The sequence below is a fragment of the Anas acuta genome, chromosome 4, assembly GCF_963932015.1.
Source record: "Anas acuta chromosome 4, bAnaAcu1.1, whole genome shotgun sequence".
Taxonomy (NCBI): Eukaryota; Metazoa; Chordata; class Aves; order Anseriformes; family Anatidae; genus Anas; species Anas acuta.
In genome coordinates this window covers 46,109,223-46,122,501 of record NC_088982.1, presented here as the reverse complement: position 1 = coordinate 46,122,501, position 13,279 = coordinate 46,109,223, and the positions used below count along the sequence as shown (strand labels likewise).

General features: G+C 41.4%; 1 long non-coding RNA gene across 2 annotated transcripts in view; it reads left to right on the top strand.

Annotated features, from left to right (window-relative positions):
* Positions 1-1,821: 1,821 nt before the first annotated feature.
* LOC137856100 (uncharacterized) overlaps positions 1,822-13,279 on the top strand; it is a 44,817-nt gene continuing 33,359 nt past the window's right edge. The window contains exon 1 of one of the 2 annotated variants that reach the window (XR_011096198.1): positions 1,822-2,085. This is a non-coding gene — a long non-coding RNA (uncharacterized lncRNA). The remainder of the gene's footprint in view (positions 2,086-13,279) is intronic. The other variant, XR_011096197.1, reaches the window with a different exon arrangement.

Here is a 13,279-nt window from a genome sequence, read left to right as displayed (position 1 = left end):
ATTTGCTATATGGTTCTGCAAGAGTTTGTACTGTTTTCAGAAGGCTGTCTTTTTTGGTTTGGTTATTGGCATGTTGAAAAGGTGAAGGAATTTCCACTGGCTCAATGAACCTACAGTCTTTTCCCATCATCTTTGAAAACAGGTACACTGCTGGGTGCGTACATTCCACCTGATTATAGGGGAAGGGTTTCAGAAATGAATTACTGTGATCTACACATGATTTGCCATAAGTCTAGTTTTGCGTATTGAATAAGAGATTGGAAACAGTTATGATCTTGAGATCAAAATGAAATCCTGCTATTTATTTCTGCTAAGCAGAAATTCACTGCTAGAATAAGAAAAAATGGTAAAGGGTGTAAGACTTCCATATTCTTAAAAATCAGAGCCATTTATTGCTGGATTGTTAGAAGAAACACCACCACCACGGTCTGCTTGTTCTTTCTGGCAACACACAGTAACAATATGCAATACAGTAACAGCATGCAACAGGAGGTCAGATTTTTAATTTTATTTCTTGCAGCACTTCTATTTTAGGTCATTGCAACTGATGCTTTTATAATTTTATTTTTTTTTTTCTTGAAAATCAGCTTGGTTTGTTTTACTGTTTTATCCTGATGAAGCAGAAATTTTCTGTATTAGATTTTTCACTTTGCAAAATTGCATGACTTTACAGATTTTATGAAAATAACAAAGTGGGTTAATTTACCAAAGTTGGAAGATTCAGAATAATGTCATTTCAACTACATTTCAACAGCAATGTCTTTCAAATGGAAAATTGAACCATCAGTCAATGCCAGGAATTTTTACCAAAATACGCATCTTCTGTGTTTCTTAGCACCTATGAAACTAATAGTTATAAATTCCAATGCTCCTAAGCTGGAAAGGCAACTATTTGCATCACAACTATAAGTTAATATATGGTGTAAATAATAATGGATTCAAATCACATCTCTTTTAAGTACTGGAACATTAGCCCATAGTTACACTAATTTCTTGAAAAGCTGGTAGTTTGGCATTGGGATTTTATACTATATAGATGGCATTTGGCTCAAGACTGCAATAAACACTCAAAACAGAAATATCTAGCAGTTATACAGAAAGACGAGGAATACATACATGAACAGCAAATGGAGAAGGTTTATAGTTATGCTGTTTTCCAAAACATTTTACAAAATGCAAGGTTACAGAACTTTACAAAATATTTGCCTTTCTGTCAGTAACTTTTGAAACACACAAAAAAATGAGTCACTGCAAACTTCAATTAGCAAGAGAAGGCCAAAAAATTCTCAACAGTTTCTAACTGGGGCTGACTCCAGGGGAAGCCTTAGAAGGGTTTAAGACCTTCCAAGTTTTTATCAGAAAGCAAGAGATCCCCTGTGAGTGGCACCTCAGGCTAGATTTTCCACACCCATCTGCCACTCCAGGTGTCCCTCCAGGCCATTGTCCTTACTGGGGGACACAAGCAGGCGGTGTCTTTGGTTTCTCCGAAGCCTGGGAACTCACTACAATTGCTCCTGGCAGTCCTGTTGGCCTGCTGCATGCACAGACAAGATCTCAACTGGACAAAATCTCTTATGAAATGATCTATGTTGCTCCGCGTGTGTCATTGTGTCATTTCTGTTGTTGTTTTAAACAAAGCTGTTACCAGAACTGGTACCCACCTGATAAAATAACACTGAACATGCTAGCCCAGAAATCAAAAGCATTTAAACTCCCTCCCTCTGCTATCACCTGCCCCCATTCCCTTTTTCACAGTAGAGTGTTTTTTGGAGTCCTGATCTTTTAAAGGCAGCCAGACCGAGGCAGGTGGGAGTCCTGAAGTAATCATTCCACAGTTGGGTGCAGTTTCATTTTGCTGCTGCTCTCCAGCTGACGACTATTGCAAACACCTGTTGGGCTTTCTGTTCATGCAATTTCTGCAAGCTGAACCCTTAGTATGCAGTTTAGTGTGCTTGCATGAGTACACAGATTTTCCAGCATACACACAGTTGTGAACTTCATTCTTCTCCTCGGTGTTCCTGTGGCAGTCATGTTGCCTTGTTTTGAGAAGCAGGTTGCTGAGCTGTAATCCTCATTGTCATAAAGGTAAGTGTTTACTTTAAAATTGGAAAATCTTAAGTGTGTAGAAGGCTAAGAAAAAGCACAGTAGGTTGTGAATGCTTTAAAGTAGTTATGTTGTCTGAGAAGGTTAAGAGATGGTTTCCTGTGTCTGTAGCTTTTACATCTAGTGATGTTTGGGAGGAGTAAGATTAGTACTAGACCTGCGGAAAGTCCTTTTGTGATGTGTTGCTGGCAACTGCTTGTGTGCAGCTATGGTTTCATTTTTTTTGGTGTCTTGTTTATATCTCTCTGTGTCCCATATCTGAGCGATCTGTGTCTATGGCAATTTGAAAAGAATGTTCTGTGGCCAACTTCCAGAAAGTTTTGGAAGTGTAGCAGCCTCCAGTTGCCCTTAAGGAAGAAGCACTGTAAGACATAGAAAGATACTGTTTGCTGGCACTCCTTTTCCGACCCCCATTGTTTGGTTTCAACAGATTTAATAAATCCAGTGTCAGTGAATGTAATAACGTGGAGAGTACTGTTAATCAGACACTTAATGGCATACTGAGCTGTGTTTTAATTCAGTTCTGCTCCCAAGATGCAAACCACAGAAGCTTGGTTTAGAGGTATGAACTGGTTATTCCCACAGGACATGGCTGCACTGCAGCCATCCCATCATGTTGTACTCCTCATAAGTTTATCCAAAAGAAAACCTTGTTGGAACAGTAACCTCTTAAGAGGAAAATAAAAATGTAATTAGAGGTGAGAATAGTGGCACAGGTTTTGGAAGCCAGAGCTGAAATCCCTTCTCTAACTGAAGGTTTGAACCACGTTTAACTATTTCTAATGGGAATGCTTTAAGCCAGGGAGTTGAGAAGCAGTCTGAGAGGGAGCACTCTTGGTTTTGCTTGTGGAATTGCTCAATTTTTCATTAAATAATGGCATGCTCAATGTCAAACACAAAGCCCAGTTGGCATATCCCGAATGAGTGCTCCAACTCTTAAGTTACGCAGTTATGCTTGCATTTTTCTGTACCCAATTTTCTAACATTTACTATGAGATGGAGTATGCGCTCATCTATGATCTTTATTTCTCTCACTCTCAGAGGCCTGTGGAGTAATTTTTCCACATAAGTAAAGTCACTTCTGTTTAGAAAGATGCTAGATAGCCCTGTAACCAAGCCTGGATGTTTACTTTCCATGTCCTTCAGCACAGATGTGACTTTAAAGCCCCATGTTGTCCTCTGGGCCAGGTGCTCCAGTAAGGGTACTGCTGGGCTAAATTGACCCCCGATCCGTCTCCCAAATAGATGGGGCAGGGGGATGGACAACATGGTGGTGGTGGTGGGGAGAGTTCTTCCTTTGGTGGTGTTGCTTGAAAAAACGCATTAAGAATGATAAGGACAAAAGAATGCTTCCTAGGCCGAGAAAGCCTGGCAAGGAAGGGGATCTGCTTTGTAGATCTTGGCAGGGCTCACACCTGCACTCTTGCCTAGCTCTGCCAAGGTTATGGGCAAGTCCAGAAGTGAATCCCTGCCTTTGTGCAGGATGAGGCCCAGCCACCTGCTTAACCCCTTCAAAAATATGGGCACCTCTGAGGGGAGGTGGGAGACAAATGAGTTTCGGGGAATGAAACTTTTAGACTGGCAGGTTCAAAATGCCTAAGCACCTTTGTGTTAATCGTCATCACAAACTGGTTTTCTAAAATGAGGCAAATAATAAGAGTAGATGTGTGAAACATTGTTTCTGCAAATGCTTATTCCTTTACTATTGCCAGGAGCTTCTCTTGCCAGCAATGAATCCCTACAGCTCAGTAGGGATTTTCTTGTTAGTTGCTGGTTATTCATAGGAACAAATGTTTAGTGAATTGGAGCCCATAAATACAGGGCTATTTCTAAGCTGCTCCTGTTGTAGGAATAAAGCACTTCTATCTCCATGGTCATTGTGTGCCATGTACAGCACTTGGTGTGCTCAGGGTGATCTGCCTGACAGTGCTTCAGGTGAAAGTAATCCATCACCAGATACAGCTGCAAATGGGTGCTTGTTCGAGGTTACTCACCTTGATCCCTTGTCTTCAGATTTATCCAGAGCCTTACGCTACATTAGGCGTAGTATACCCACATCTTTTTAAACGTGCAACATGGTAATGTTAGGAGGATTCCAGCGAAAGCTATTTATAAGCCTTACTTTAATACTATTTAAATGAGACAAAGTAACTTGGTATAATCGTGTTTCAAAAGAAGAAAAGTTTCCGTTCTCTAATATCAAAATCTGGAAAAATACTTCATTTTAGATTTCAAGTGCTGTCTTTAGATATTTAATAACCACATTAATAAAAGAAATCATAAAGCATTTTTAATGGAGGTTAATTAAGATAATACCTGTTTCTGAGTAAATGGAAAGAAAAATGAGTTTTGCTGAATAACTGCTAGCAATCATTTCAACCCACCCGTACATTAGTATGATTGTAATTGCCTGAGATGTTATTACCTTTTAATATGTTCAAATTAGGTGCAAAGCTATTTTTTTTACCTCAGATGCAAAATAGGTGCACATCTGTATTTCACTAAGACCATGAGAACAGTTTTTGTTCAGTCTCAATCCTAAGCAAGCATCTTTCCTCATCCTCTGATATGTAAATGCTTTTGCATTTGTCTTCCATCCCTTTTGAAAAAAAAAAAATTCTTCTGATTCCTCAAACAGTCATCAAGAAGATGACATGGGGAGTGATTTGCCCTCCACCTCCATGCCCATGTTGCTCAAGTATACAGTAGTGATAGGGTTATGTATTATTTGGAGCTGACATCAACACTATAATAATATGTATGAAAAGTTGTCTGTGATCTTAGTGACACTGTCACTAATTCTATTAAGATGAAAAAGTGGAAAAAAAAAAAAAAAAACTATTCCCGACTTACTTCACTTTCTTGTTGGAGGCAGGTGAAAAATAGTAAATTGTATTTCCTTTACTAATTGGATACTTGCTTTTGAAAAATAAATCAGATTATTCTGTCCTCAGTACTTGACTACTTAACATTGCCATGTTTTCCCTGGAGTTTTAAATATACAATCCCTGTTCTTTAGTTGGGTGAATGGGGGGAGGAAAAAGCTGCCAGTGTGGGAGCAGGCGAGGAGCACGGTGTTGCATGTGAGACTGCTGCTTCTGTGGTCCCCTGTTCCAGGACGGTGTGCCATGTATAGCATCATATCCAGTACGTTGCTTCAAGCAGCCAAAATGCCATGCCAATACACTGATCAAAACCAGGTGTGAGTGGAAATGGAGGACCACTCTGGCTTTTACACCAAGTATAATTTTGTGGTCTGTTGTGAACTTCTACTCTGGCTATATTTGATAACTGTGGTGCTTATAATGAAGGGCTAGGGTGGTGGTTTCCGTGCTGAGGACCATGAGGCTGTGGCACGTGGCTTTCACAGCTACACCAAACGAGCAGCAGCTATGGATTCACAAGGACTGAGCTGAGTGTGACCAAGTGGTTCCCTTGTCTTGCTCATCTATAGGAGATGCCGAGCCACTGGGCTAAACAAGGAAAATGTGGTTAGTCTGGTGGTGGCATCACAGACAGGACACAAAAGAGTGATGATCCAGATGCATTTCCGTCCTGCTGAAGTGAATGTAGAGCTCGCTGTATCGTGTTGTTTCTATACAACTTGATGTCATTTATTGTCTTTTCTGGCCTTCTCTTTCTTCCTGCAAAAATGCACAAGCCCTATATAACTGGTCAGGCTGAGGAATTTGTGTGATGATTTCCACAACAACACAATGAGATGTCTTCACTTTGGCACAAAATATGGTTCTCTCTCTTCCCTCCCTGCCTGCCCAGGCTGCTGCAAAACTAAACATATATGAAGACTTATCTTCACTTGTGTAAATATTCACTGTGGGAATTTCATTAAGTTAAGCATATGTTTTAACTTCTCTCATTCCAGAGAAGATTTTATATGTTGAAACAAATGGAATTGCTGTTTTGCAACACACACAATCCTCTAGACTGTCAGATAACCTCCGATTATTCTGCCATAAAGGTTATTACTGATGTGTTAACAGGGGAGGAAAGAAGAGGAGAGAGTCCTGTTTTCTGGGAAGTTGCAGTGTGCGGTGAACAAAAACAGAATACACTTCTCCTACTCTGCTTGTCAAGCTATTTTTTTGTTTTGTTTTCTCTTTCCTCCCCACTTCTGCAGTGAAAAATGGAATATAAAATGTTTGTGGTGGCACTGAAATGACTTGTATGCATGTTTAGAAAAAATAATAATAATCCTGAAATGATAATGGTGTAATTCTTGCACCTAAATGCTGAAATTGCATCAACCCAGAGGCTTTGCCTGGAACTGGGCATGGGAGTTTCCCGGTGTAGATGCCTGCCCCTTAACTGCTCTTCGAGTTCATTAAAAAAATCTTAGGAGAGAATGAGACAACTTTAGGATGTGATCTTTCCATCTGTTTCGGGACCCTTCTTCATGGTGTAATGAGTGGTAGAAATATTTCTTCTTATATCAGGAGATTAGTATTTTACATTTAATGAGTATAATTAAAAAAAAGTTTGATTAACCCATAGTTGCCGACTGACTGTGCTAATGGATTACTGTGTAGTCGAAGCAAAAGTGTTAATAGGGTCTCTTAGCTGCAAATGGGGATCTTAGATGCAGAAATACTAAGACAAAATCTTTTGCTGATTTTTAGGTGTTTCTGTCTGTAACTCTATTTGATGGCATCATCATTAATTCAGATATTAATGATTTCTGAAGGAAATAGAGTTTCTGTTTTCAAGTCAATTCTAAACATGCTGCTCATGGGTATTATTGGTAATATGAATCTAGTAAGTGTGTTTCTTACACAACCAATGAAGATTTAAAAACAAAAAAGGGGGGGGGGGGGGGGGGGGTCTCAAAATGTTTGCTGCTGCTGGAAGCAGGGTGCTTGCATAAAGAGCTTCATTAGAAGTTTCAGTCTTCCAGCCAACTGGAGGTGGGTGGTGGTGGTGTTTCCTCACTCCCTTTTCATAAAAATGTTAGAAATGGTTAGAATGATCTGGGTAATTAAGTAGTTTGTTGAATAGTTCTGGATGTGTAGTTTTTGGTTTTGGCTGGTTGTTTTCTCATTCTTTATTTCATACAGGGGCAATTTAAGACTGGACTTATTTCATTTTAATGAGAATAACAGGAGGTTTAAGCCAACACTTTGCTCACCTACAAAGCTGTGAGGAAATCATTGCTCAATAAAACACTTCAACACATTCTTGAAACCCTTACAGATTAATAGGATTTCCCTTAAGTGCGTGTTAGTGTTTTCTGTTTGGAAGTTTATTCAAGAGGTCCCAACCATTCAGCAGAGGATGTCTTTGTTGTAACATCTTCATGAGCACTTTGGCTTGAATTTCATCTGTGCTTTAGCTACTTTTCCTGAAATGTCCTGTATCTTAGCTGAGGCGTGAACCTCCAGCCAGCTTCATAAGCCTGGTGCCCGTATTTTTCATTAGTTCCTACCCTGCCTGCTGTCAAACAGCAGTGTGGCATCACATCCCCTCTGACAGTCAGTGTTTGTCTACCTAGAAGAGCTCCTTTCACAGCTAATTCACAAACCTGGTGGGTGATAGAGATAAAAGCCTAACTGTAGTTTATAGTTTGCTGATCACCTCAGGGAAGTTTCACTAGGAGCTGTTCCAGAGGCTTTCGGGTTTTGTGCCATATATCTGGATTCCTCTGGAAGGAGGTAGCGCAGATTTCAGGCTTTGCAGCAACACGCGATTAATTCTGATACCGCGAGTTGGATGTGGGCAAACACTGTCACAGCTTGTGTAGATCTGCAGTGTTTGGCAGTCAAAATACCCTTTGTAAAAATACATCCCCATTGCAAGCATGTTCACTTAAACAGTATCAGAAGACCAGCATTTCTGGACAATCTCTTTTTGGTGCATAATGCGAGCGTGTGAGGAAACAAACTTTGTTTGTCTATAAGGACTCAGTTAACTGGAGCCATAAGTTGCTTCACCGTATGGCTCGCGTCTGCTTTCCAGCTGATGGAGTTTTTAAGGTCAGGCATTACCTGCAAGCCTGGCATCAGCCTGGCCAATTCCATCGGTTGCTGTATGCTGGAGTTCAGGAGACTTTCCAGGCATCACCACAGATTGCCCGCTATAGGGATGAGAATGGTGTGGCCCTAATTACCTGTGAGGCTTTGAATTCATACCTGTGATGTTAAGGTAACGGCAAGAAGGCTGAAGGAAATAGAGGCAAAGCCAGAGCATTCCTTACGTGCTGCTTTTATTCAATTTGTCTGCATCCTGCAGTTGAATAAACTGTTTTATTCCGAGCTTGCACAAGAGGAAGCAGTCTGAATGTTGCAAAAATACTTTATTTTCTGCTGCTCTGATTAACCTGTTATGCTTGCAATGTTATGCTGCTGTTGAATTTGCACAGGCTGTGCAACATGGCCTAACACGATATCTTCTGTTGCTTATCGTTACGTTTCTTCTTTGCTAGTGAGGGGTAGATCACATCACTGTATCTGAGGCAAGGGACAAGGCTCTGTCCATTCAAATCAATTCAGAAGGAGGCTTATCCAGATCTGTACATTACTGAGGATCTTCCCCCAACAGACACCTATGAGCATGTATCCTCTGCTGACCTGCTCCATGCTTGATGTGAAGCTGGAGTGGCAAAAGCCAAAAATGCCAAAACATGAGCGTCAGCCCGAGATGAGAGTGTTGCCCATTCCTGCTGGTGTGTTATGATCTCTGAACGTTTCTTGCAGTTTGCTTTCTGTGGTCCTGGGCATGATCCCAGCACAAGGCCCCAGCTGGGAGGTACCTGCCTGCAATGGATGGGTTTCCTCCAAGGTTTCCCCCGTGTTTGCTCTCTCCTTGGTCATGATGGCTGTCATCAGCGAAGTTAGGGAAGGGAGCTCACCAGTGAGGGAGGCTGAGGAAAACCGGTATGTGCTTTCCTTACAGCTGGTAATATTATAAAATAGATTTAGCACAGAGGATGTGCCATAAATATTTACTGTGCTGTTCCACTATAACTTAATGATGGAAACTTGTATGTGAGCTTTTACATTTAAGAGCAATTTCCTGCTCCTCACTGTTACGCTGGGATAGCTGCCATTTCCCCTGGTGCCTCTGAGGGCAGCGGTGCTGATGCTGTGCCGTAGCGCACCCTAAGTGTCTGCACCGAGGGCCAGTGTAAACCTCTGATGGTGCTCAGTGCATTTCCCAAGGCCTGAGCTGACCTAGAGGAGCAAGGTGCTTTCACAGCTTGCCTCCTCGTGCCAGTGTCGTTTTCATTTTTGAATAAAATAAGTGCAGAGAGCTTAAAAGGAAAAGTGAATGTGTACTAGGTAGTTGCAATACGCTTTGCACTCGAAGCTTCAGGGGTTCTCCCCTCCCCTTTAAAAAGAGAAGCAGAACCTTTCTTATAAAGAACTGAAAATAATTACAAATAAATTCTGTTAATATTAAGTGACGTCTATTACAAAAAATTACATTATTTCATATAAGTTGGTAGGAAACATAACTTACCACATTAATACTTCATTATTTAGTTATATCAGCTCATTGGTTTATGTTTTCTGACTTGTTTATCTAACGGCTAAACTATGTGACTTCATTTAAAGTATCAAAATGTGAAAAAATGTTGAACCGTGTCCTCCACCCTGAAGAGTAATGGAAGAAGGCTGCTGTATTTCTGAGTTCTTTACTTCTGGATTAAGTCAATTATTTCAGCACTATAAAGAAAAAGCTTGTGTCTCGGACAATAATTACCAAGTAGACGCTCTTTAACACCCGGAACATCTGGATCATGTTGACTTTTTTTTTTTACCATGGCAAAAAGGGTGAATGAAATATAATTCCTGCTTTCTGATGTCATGAGGATTTCTTCAGTCTCACGGCAGCTGGAGCTCCCAATCCCTAAGCATTTATATATTTATATATATATAATATGTGTGTTGCAGATGTTTTGTGTTTTTTAAAAGAATTGACACAGCTTCCACCAAAGTGACTTCTGTGTCAAATGGAGTGGATGAATGAATCTGTCTTTACGTTCAGCCTTCTTTGTTAGTCATTACTTTAAGCAAAATACAGGACATCAATATTCTCATAGGATATATTAGTGGTATCAGAATGAAGTAATAATTGCCAGTTGCTTACAAATAGCTTAAGCTGTTCCATTTTCATCTTCTGTTCTGTGGTGGGTTTTCTTTTTTGTTCATAAATTTTTCTTGGCTCTGTATGTATGTTTGGCTTTCCTAAGTAGCTTTAATGTTCTATTATTTCTAGAATAATATTCTTAATACAATATAATCTTCAGTGATAAACTGTAGTAGGCTGGCTCTGGGTCAGAAGAAAGCTATGCTAAATTTTAGTTTGAATTTTAGGCCCCTTGTTAGGTTTTAAAAAGAAAGAACCTGCATTAAAAATGGTTTGACTCTTTTATGTGGTGGATTAGCCTGGGTTTAGCTGCTTTGAAATCTGGTAATCAGATAAAGTCCTGCACAAAGCAACTGCAGCTCTTTGCACTAGTGCTTACGGTGTGGACCAGCTTGAGGTCAGCGATCAAGATGAAGGTACATTTCAAAGGATTTCCCTTGGGAATGAGTGCTGAGCATTGCTGATGGATCAAAAGCACTGGTCTGTGGCAATGAAAAGGAGCAGAGAAGCACTTACTGTCAGGGAAGTACAAACTGTGTTTGCAATAACACTTGGCATCCTTCGCAAAGTGCATGGCTATCAGGGCAACTGAAAGCATGACAGCCACTCTTACGTTTCCTTTCAAAAGCCTGTGCTACATACTTAATCTTCTGAGCAGAATTATTTAACCAGCTGTGGCACTTCTCTTTCATGTCTGGACGAGGAGGCCTAAGCACCGGTGTAGGTTTTCCGAGAGAGAAGCCGGTCGCTTTTCCCTGCCGGTGGAACTGATTCAGCTTTGCTGAGGCAAACGTCTCCATCAGCAGGGCTGTCGCTGCCCGGCTGTCGGGTGCAGTTGGGGTTGTGACAGGTCTGGGCAGAGGGAGGGGGCCCAGTCCTCTAAAACGGGGCTTCTGCTGCCGCTTTGGGGTGAAAAAAAGGAGTTTTTCCTCCCTACTTCCTACGTTTGCCCCAAACTGCAGCCAGTCCTGTTGGCTGCACCCTGTAACCTGCAGAGGTGAACGCAAATAACACTGTCTTTGTAATACGGTCGTGCACGTTACGGCTCTGGATCCACTGAAACTTGCGGACAGGCACACACAAGCAAAAGGCAATAAAGCTGTTCCTTCTTTACATCAATTTAAGGGCTCAGCATTTCTCATGGTTCAAAACAACAGAATGAGCTCGCTGGTGTACGTATGTCTACCGAATGCAGCAGGTCGTGTTCAGTGGGATTGATGCAGACCCATAAAATGAGAGGCTCAGGTAGCTTTTGTTATTCCAGCTGCTATTACCAGAAACTTCTGTGGAGAAGTGGCTGCTGTTTTTTGGCATTTTATTGCACAGGAGAGTTAGACGTTGTGCAAGATATAAGTTTTTGTATTCGGTCTTCCCACTTGCCCTAGGAGCAGATCCTGAGTGCTGAATAATAGGTTTGTATTTTTCTGCTCCAAAAGCTGAAGTGGTCTCGTGTTGGTAATGAACTTCTGCTGTTCGCAGAAATTGTTTCTTCACAGGCACCTGGAATTTCTTAGCACTGAACACACCAGCTAGTGTTGTACCTTGAATTTGTTCAACAACTGCCATGGCAACTGTGTGGTGGCAGCAGCCCTGAGTGACCTAGAAATAGCCTGGTGATCTGTCTGTGGGAGTAATATCTTTTTAAAGATTATTTTCAGTACAGGACGAGCAGTAGCCATGCTTAAATGATAAATGTAATGTGATGGAGAATGCATCAAATCTAGTAAGTCACTGAAAGGATCTTAGAAGATGTTTTCAGTGTGTTTTGCATAAACCACAGATGAAGGATGATGATCAGCAATTAAGAACTGCCCGGAAAACCTTGTATTAGTATGCAGGAAGGTGATTTATACGGTGGGACTGTTAAAACTTGGTGTTATCTTGGAGTTTCTGTGACTGGATTACAAGGGAGAATTCCTGCTGTATGAGTTATTTTTGCTCCGTTGCCCCTGTATTTGTTCTGATGATTGCACTTTACTTATGGCCAACTCTGTGCTCTGGGATTTACCTCAGTGTGCCCAGGGACCGACTTCTCAGCAACCACTTGTAAAGTTACACCGAGATTGGAGTGAATTCATCTGTAAAATTGCAAAGATCCATTTCTGCATCTGTGGCACTGAAGATAGCACTACAAATTAGCAATGAGAACATTAGTGGCGTTATGATGTCTCAGTTAGATCAGTTACAGCTGAACTGTTTTCAGCTAACATAGCCAGCTGCTGCTGCTGCTGTTCTCATGTTGCTCACCAGAACCAAACAGAGAAAAAGGGGAGAGAAACCGAGGGGAGAGAAACCGAGCGAAGGGCAAGAAGGTAATGAGGTGGTGGTGGTATTCTGACAAAAACAAAACAACAAAAAGCTCATTACCTTCATATTACCTTCATATTTCCCCTCTCCTTAGGTGGGAAAAGTGATTGCAAAACAAGGAAAAAGGGGGGAAAAAATAAAAAGGAGGCAGGAGAGATGGGCTCTCATAAAAGACAAATGCGGTCTGATGGCTGCTGCTGCTCCCCAGGCAGATGTGCTGCTCTGCTGGAGTTGTTTGCAGGCATGTCTTACAGCTTCTCTCTGGTCTTTTCATTAGAGACTGGAAAGTCATTAACCTGGAAAGTAGCCAATGGCTTTGCTTTAGCTCACACTCAGGTATGAAAGTGCCAGAGGTACTTGGCAAAGGGGCACAGAGCAGGGTGATTACATTTTAAGTGCTGAAATGTTAATAGGGCCCAGGGAAAGTCCTCCCTCGTGAACAGGCTGCTGTGCAAGCATCCAGTCTGTGCCTTCCTCAGCAATGTCCTGTCGGTCACCAGGAGATAAAAGGCACTGGCTGGGGGCCTGATCCCTGATGATAACGTGCACTGAGCGGTGCCTGGGCTGGTGCTGCCAGATACTTTCAGACCATGGTTATGCAGTTACTGGGGCTGAAATGCTATTCAGTAGTTGTTGAAGCCGCAGCAAAGAAAATATCTCCCAATTTCCTTTCAAACATTGGCCTTAATGCAAAACCTAAAAGAACAGATCAACCATAAAGTTCATCTGCTTTTGCTTGTCATTGTCCCCTGTGGATTGGAGCAA